Here is an 8,718-nt window from a genome sequence, read left to right as displayed (position 1 = left end):
AAAGCTACAGAGAAACCCAGTCTCAAAAAAAAAATTGAAAAGTAAACCAGGCAGTGGTGGCACACACCTTTAACCCTAGCACTTGGGAGGCAGAGACAGGTGGAGCTCTATGAATTAGGGGCCAGCTTGGCCTACAAAGCAAGTTCTTGGATAGCCAGAGCTGTAACACAGAGAAACACTGTCTCAGAAAAAGAAAAACAAAAACAACAACAACAAAAAAAAGAAAACAAAAACATTACAAAAGGGCCCAGTGCTTGAGTACCGACCTGACATGTGAGGTCCTAGGCTTAGTAATCTGTAGATGGAGGCTGCTCTTTCATTTCCTGGCCTCCCAGACCCAAATAATCACACAGAAACTATATTAATTACAACACTGTTTGGCTAATAGCTTAGGAATATTCCTAGCTAGCTCTTACATCTTAAATTAACACATTTCTATTAATCTATGTATCACCATGAGGCTGTGGTTTACCAGTAAAAGTTCTGGGTGTATTTCTCCTTTGGCAATTACATGGCGTCTGTTGCCAAATTAGGTCAGTACGGTAAATAACCAGACCAGCTCAAGAATAACAGTTATTTTTTTAAGAGTTGAAAAGGAAAACCTCACGCTACAAGAGTGGGATGTCCAAAATCCAATCGGTCTGGCGGGCACCGCGCAGAGCAGAGAGAGAGAGAGAGCACACCTGCGCCTGTGTCCTACCAGTTTTGCTACCTGGGCTACAGGTAGCCACACCCTAACTAGATGTGATTGGTTGATAGTTTCCCCATCATCTCCCCTTTTGTCTAAACAAGATCGATCCAAACCCAACACAGCTATATACAATAGGAACAGATACTCGATATAAAATTACAAGCAATAAGCAATCTTAAGCAAAGAATGCATAACAAAAGTTTTACTAAACATTCTATTTCAAGGAGTCTAACTATTGTATTGAAATTAAGCTTGGCTAAATCATGAGGAGGGTAACTACAATTACCTAATCTTTAACTCCATCAAAGATCTGAGAAGGGAAACAATATTACTTGAGTAAACAGGAAGTGCAATCAAGAAACTTCCAAAATGTGCAACAAATGACAGAGACAACTGACTACCTGGGCAGTCACCCAAAGTCTCATTTGCAATGCTGAAGCAACCAACTTTGGCTCAGGCCTAGCATAACTGACATTTTCAAAGGCAAGAAACTTTTCAAAACTATCTTACCCTGTCTTGGCAGAATATGATAGTCCTGTTTTATCCATTTACAGATACTCTGTGTCTCTGTCAGTGGGTGAGGTATGGGCATTTCTTTGCCCAAAGGCCAGCTCTGCCAAGAAGAAAGGCTCCAGGTGGAGTGTCTTTGGTGTTCAACATTCTCTCGAGAATAGATCGGTGTTGCCAGGAGCCATTGTGTCTCATTACCATGGAACTCTAGGTTAGATTAAAGGCCATTTTCTACAGCTCTTTGAAAAGGTTGAAGATTATACCATCTATACTGAATATAATCTCTATGTATCTAAAGAACCTGGTTAGCCTAACTATAAATATGACAAACATAGATGACTATTGATCTATAATTCTCAATACCTATCTAACTTAAAGACTAAGAGAATAAACAACTGTGCAATAAATGAAGACAATGACCTTGAAATGTATCTTGATCAGAGGTAGTAATGTACAGTGCAACATGGTAAATACATATATCAATGCATAAACAATGTTTTAAACAGAGGTAGAAGCATACATGCATATAATAATATAATTTAACTTTGTATCAATATACAAGAATCGATACCAATATATTGTCTAAAAACAATAACTCACAAACATTCCCATCATCCAATTATCCTTTTTTTTCTTCAAAAAAGATCCCTGAGCCTATAAAATTTCTCCCCCATCTCTCAACCATATACCAATCGTAAGCAACCACTAAATGATGTCCCTAAACCTGAGGGCAAACTTTGCTGGGAGAGGGGACGTCGTCCTCTAAAATTGGGGTTCCCAGAACTCACGTCTGGTGAGCTGTGACTCTCTGGAACTTTGGACCTGGTATGGCCAGACCTTCTCATCTTTCAAGAAAAACTGGAAATACACATTATATCAGCCTCTGGTTGTGTGTTGACAGCTGTAGAAATTAACTTAAACTTGAGACACTAGAGGGCCAACATAGTTCTTTGGGCCATATCTAGTTATAACATTTGATCTAGATAGACAGCCACTATCATTATCCAGAGACTGAATCAGTAACAGCATCAGGTGTGGCCATAAACACAGAGAGAGGGGTCAACCTATGGAGCCAACTGAAAGAAAAAACAGCAAGATGTGAGGACTGACCAAACATACCAGAACCGACGAAAACCTCCAAAACAAACATTAAAGTGTGTGGCACGAGGAAGCACAAAGAAATTTGGGGAGTATGGTAATGGTGGCAGACTTTTTTGCCCCCCACCCCCAGCCTCCCATGGGTTCTTGGATATTGTCAGGCAGTTCAGACTCCTGAAAGGACAAATGTGGGTGAAGACATCGCAGAAGACCTCATGTCATGTGCACCAGCCGGTTCCTGACACATGATCACCAACTTTTGCTGGGTTCCTTGTTTCGCAATTTCCATTGCTTTACACTGAGCCCCTCGCTGGTTGCACAACTTAACCCTGAGATCTGGAGTTCATGATTGTCTTTATCAGAAAGCTTAGAGAAGTAAGAAAGATAAGAAAAAGACTGTGGAGCCTGGCGATGGCGGTGCACACCTTTAATCCCAGCACGTAGGAGGCAGAGGCAGTTGGATCTGTGTGGGTTCAAGACCAGCCTGGTCTGTAGAGAGAGTTTCAGAACAGCTGTCTGTCTCAAAAACCAAAAAACAAAAGGGAAAATGACTGGTACAGCAGAGCTGCCCACACTTTTACCTGGGGCAGGGATGGGAAGGCAATGCTGTTTATTATAGATTACATTTTTTTTTCTGTTTTCAGGCACACACACGCCCACTGCTTGTATATAGAAGTCAGTGGAGAGCTTTCAGAAGTTGGGTCATTCCTCCCATCGTGTGAATTTTAGGGGCTGAACTCAGGACTTCAGGCTTATTGGCAAGTGTGTTTTACCGATGAGCTATCTCTGCCACCCTGTTTGTTTTGAACATCTCATTCTACAGCTAAGCTGGTCTTAAACTTGCAGTTCTCTCTCTTGACTCCAGCCTTCCGAGGTACAGCTGTCAGTCACTGTACCTGGCTTATTCATTTACCTTTTAGGTAACTTTTAAGTTCATAGATATAAATGCCTACATAAAGGCGCTGGAAAAATCCCACACTAGTGAGTTAAGAGAACATTTGAAAACTTTAGAACAAAAAGAAGCAAGCTCACCTAAGAGAAGTATACAGCATGGAATAATAAAATAGAAACAAAGAAAACAATGCAAAGAATCAATGAGACAAAGAGTTGGTTCTTCGAGAAAATCAACAAATTAGACAAAACTTTATCCAAACTAACTAAAAGGCAGAGAGAGAATATCCAAATTAACAAAATCAGAAATGAAAAGGGGGACATAACATAGGTCATATTTCGAAAACCTGAATGCCACAAAATTGGAACACTTAAAGAAAATGGACAATTTTCTGAATAAGTATCACCAAAATTAATCAAAACTAGATAAGCAAATTAAACAACCTATAACTGCTAAAGAAATAGAAATGGTCATCAAAAGTCTCCAAACGAAAAAACAGCCCAGAACCAGAAGGTTTCAGCTCAATTCTACAAGATTTTCAAAGAAGAACTAATACCAATACTCCTCAAATTGTTCCAAGCAATAAAAACAGAAGGAATATTGCCAAACTCTTTTTATGAGGCTACAATTACCCTGATACCCAAACCACATGAAGACATTAGTAAGAAAGAGAATTACAGACCAATCTCACTCATGAACATTGATGCAAAAATTCTAAATAAAATATTGGCAAATCAAATCCAAGAACACATCAGAACCATCATCTGCCATGATCAAGTCGGCTTCATCTCAGAGATGCGGGGATGGTTCAACATACGAAAATCTGTCAACATAATCAATAAACATATAAACAAACTGAAAAATAAAAACCACATGATCATTTCATTAGATACTGAAAAAGCTTTCGACAAAATACAACATCCCTTCATGATAAAGGTCTTGGAGAGAGCAGAGATACAAGGAACATACCTAAACATAATTAAGGCAATATACAGCAACTCAACAGCCAACATCAAACTAAATGGAGAGAAACTCCCAGCGATCCCACTAAAATCAGTGTTGTCCATTCTCTCCATATCTATTCAATATAGTTCTTGAGGTCCCAGCTAGAGCAATAAGACAACAAAGGAGATCAAGGGGATACAAATCAGAAAAGAAGAAGTCAGACTCTCACTGTTTGCTGATGATATGATAGTTTACATAAGCAACCACAAAAATTCTACCAAGGAACTTCTACAACTCATAAACACTTTCAGTAATGTAGCAGGATACAAGATTAACTCAAAAAAATCAGTAGCCCTCCTGTACACAGATGATAAAAGGGCTGGGGAAGAAATCAGAGAATCAACACCCTTCACAATAGCCACAAATAGCATAAAATATCTCGGAGTAACTCTAACCAAACAAGTGGAAGACTTGTATGACAAGAACTTTAAATCTTTCAAGAAAGAAATTGAAGAAGACAGAAGAAAGTGGTAAGATCTCCCATGCTCTTGGGTAGGCAGAATTAACATAGTAAAAATAGCATTCTTACCAAAAGCAATCTACAGATTCAATGCAATGCCCAGCAAAATTCTTCACAGACCTCAAAAGAATGGTACTCAACTTCATTCATATGGAAAAGCAAAACACCCAGGATAACCAAAACAATCCTGTACAATAAAACAACTTCTGGAGGCATCACAATCCCTGACTTCAAACTCTACTACAGAGCTACAGTACTGAAAACAGCCTGGTATTGGCATAAAACCAGACAGGAGAACCAATGGAACTGAACCCAGATATTAATCCACATACCTACAAACACCTGATTTTTGACAAAGAAGCAAAAAAAATACCAAATGGAAAAAAGAAAGCATATTTAACAAGTGGTGCTGGCATAGCTGGATATCAACATGTAGAAGAATGAAAACAGACCCATATCAATCACCATGCACAAAACTCAAGTCCAAATGTACCAAAGACCTCAACATAAAGCCAGCCACACTGAACCTCACAGAAGAGAAAGTAGGAAGTACACTTAAACGCACAGGAGACTACATCCTAAATATAACCCTAGCAGCACAGACAGTGAGAGAAACAATAAATGGGACCTCCTGAAACTGAAAAGCTTCTGTAAAGTAAAGGACATGGTCAACAAGACAAAACAGCAGCCTACAGAATGGAAAAAGATCTTTACTAACCCCACATCAGACAGAGGTCTGATCTCCAAAATATACAAAGAACTCAAGAAATAGGACATCAAAAGATCACATAATCCAATAAAAAAAATGGAGTACAGACCTAAACAGAGAACTCTCAACAGAGGATTCTAAAATGGTTGAAAGACACTTAAGGAAATGCTCAACATCCTTAGTCATCAGAGAGATGCAAATCAAAACAACTCTGAGATTCCATTGTACACCTGTAAGAATGGCCAAGATCAAAAACACTGATGACAACTTATGCTGGAGAGGATGTGGGGGGAAAGGGAACACTTCTGCACTGCTGGTGGGAATGCAAGCTGGTACAGCCCCTTTGGATGTCAGTGTGGTGATTTCTCAGAAAATTAGGAAACAACCTTCCTCAAGACCCAACAATATCACTTTTGGGTATATATTCAAAGGATGCTCAATCGTGTCACAAGGACATGTGCTCAACTATGTTCATAGCAGCTTGGTTTGTCATAGCCAGAACCTGGAAATAATCTAAATGCCCCTCGATCAAAGAATGAATAAGAAAAATGGGGAACATTTACACAATGGAGTACTACACAACAGAAAAAAATAATGACAGCTTGAATTTTGCGGGAAAATGGATGGAGCTATAAAACATTATTTTGAGTGAGGTAACCCAGACCCAGAAAGACAATTATCACATGTACTCACTCATAAGTTGTTTTTAAGCATAAAGCAAAGAAAGTCAGTCTACAAATCACAATCCCAGAGAACCTAGACAACAATGAGGACTCTAAAAGAGACATACGTGGATCTAATCTACGTGGAAAGTAGGAAAAAGACAAGATCTCCTGAGTAAATTGGGAGCATGGGGACCTTGGGAGAGGGTTGAAGGAGAGGGGAGAGGAAGGGAGCAGAGCAAAGTAAAAACTATTATTTAATCCTCTGGCTGTGGGCCATTATCAAATGAGACCACTAGCCAGGGGTGGTGGTGCACACCTTTAGTCCCAGCACTTGGGAGTCAGAGGAAGGCAGATCTCTGAATTCGAGATCAGCTGACTTTGAGATATGGTGTTATCTAATCTATGGGTCTAATTCTTTTCACAACCACCTGCCTACTATCTTGTATGTACCAAGCTTCTAGATACTCATCAGTCGGTGACTACCTCCATGACCTAGTGAATTTCATATTACAGTCTCTATCTCACCAGTGTGTGAACTAAGGTTTGGAGAGCTTCTGTCATTGCCCAGACACACAGGGTAGGTGGCAGAGCCCGCTCTAATGCATGACTGAGATTCAAGCTACTACATGTGGGGGGCCGCAGCCACATTCTCCATCATCAAGATGGCGCTGACATCCGGCTTCACCGCCAGGTGAACACACACGTGTTGGTAACTTTCCACTACTGAGTCCCCGCCTACTCCCGAGGCATCACCTAGGACTGGGAGCAGCGGACCAATCCAAGAGTGACACGTCCGAAGCAGGGTCTGTTTCCTATATAAGGGATGGGTTCCATCATATCTGGGTCTCCGCCATGTGGCTTATGCTCTAGCTCCCAAGAGACATTAAAGCTATTTCTGCAGGAGGATCCTGTGTCCCGCGTGGTTCTTGCTGGCGAGACGGTAGCGTGGGGCATTTGGTGCTGATACCCGGGAAGAAAAACTCTGCACCACCGGAGACCAGGAGGGATTCAGAACTGCAGGCCTGCATGCTCAGAGAGGTATGACTCTAAAGTCCAGAGAGCATATCAGAAACTGAGCAGCAGTGGGAGGTTGTGCACGCACTCAGATAAGTTAAAAAGGACCCTCCGGTAAAGAATGGGGGAGAGAATGTTGTTTGCGTTGTTTTTTATGTACTGGACAGGAAAAGATATTTGAATTTAGGAACTGCTAAAAAAGGTAGTTTAAATTTAAAACATGGGCTTAAGAATATGATGTTTTGGAAAAGAGGTTCTGTTTTCATCTCCACAGAAAAGGAGAGCCTAAGGGTGTACTTGGGATTTATGTGGTTTGAATCACCGAGACCTCCTGAAATGTTGTAGTGTATACCCCTAAAATGCAACGGCCCAATTCAGCAGGAAGCAGCCAAAGAGACTAACGGCGCCCAAATTCCCTAAAAGATTAAATGAGGTCCTTTCAGTGATTGCAGAGCAGCAAGCCTGCTTCTCTGAGTTCCGCTTTGCTCCGTACACCGGTTTGGGCTCGGAGTGGGTGCAGCTGCGGCTGGAGCGGAGCTTTGCTCGGTGGCTATGGTGGAGGGCACGTTGCGCCGGCTCAGTTGGTGCCTGGCCTGGAGGGTGTCACAGCAGTACCGAGAATGAGAGCGGTGCCACAAGTTGCCAGGCCAGAAGGCTTGCAATGTACCCAAAACTGTGAGGGTCTCTGAGGCTAAAATGGCTCTGGTTCCACTTGGCTATGCTAAACTATGCTGACTTCAGGCAGGACTGGTCGTAATTATCATAATAAAAGCGCAATTAAGGTTTAGACGCAGTAAACAGGCAGTACCGTATTACATCTACATAGCGCGACTTAAGTTTTTAAGAACTGCTTAACATTTTAAGAACTCAAGTCCTCCTGAAAGATTGCTGTATATATGCTTGACTTGTCTGGTGTTTCGGGATCCACAGGGAGGTGGATGCGAAGGGCCCTTGGATTTTGGGGTGATTGGGTCGTTGGCTGGATCTGTGAGAGTTTACAGCCACTTTTGCTGTGGCACAGTGTTGAGAGTTTGCTAGTAGGGAAGCGGCCCTGTTCGCCACCTCTCCCATCGGCCCCTTGAGCCACAGCGGCTCTGGCGCGGACCTTGAGATGTTGCCGGCCTGTGCCGCCTCGGTCCGGGTGTCGGCTCCCGCCACACTCCCCCACCAACACAGCCGCAGAGGACTGGGTTGGCCCCGCGGGGAAGGCGGGGGGGGCGCCTGGGGGTGGAGCCGCCACTTCCTGGCCTGGGACACGCGGAGCCGTGCAGCGAGCAGGCCCAGGGCCGCGCACAGCCCTTGGATGGCGGGCGGGCTCTGGAACCCGAGGCCACCGTACCCGGCAAGAAATACGGGAGCCAATAAATCTTAAATCTAATATCAACAAACAGGGCCTGGGTTTTTCCTAGTCGCCACTGGGGCAGCACAGCCTATACCATGGAAAACAGAGACCCTCAATCAGTTATCTACCACAGTGGCTACAGCCCTGGATCAACAGGCTACCATAGATACATCTATTAGAGGTGGAATAATGGTTTTTAATCAAATAATTAACCTAGTACAAGAACAGATGGATATCTTATGGCAGCTTGCCCAATTGGGCTGTGAATGGAAAACTCCAGCCTTATGTGTGACCAGTGTACCATATGAGAACTTTATAAAAGTGGCTAACTT

This window comes from Myodes glareolus, chromosome 4 (assembly GCF_982192425.1).
Source record: "Myodes glareolus chromosome 4, mMyoGla1.1, whole genome shotgun sequence".
In the NCBI taxonomy this organism is placed as follows: domain Eukaryota; kingdom Metazoa; phylum Chordata; class Mammalia; order Rodentia; family Cricetidae; genus Myodes; species Myodes glareolus.
This window is presented reverse-complemented; position numbering follows the sequence as displayed.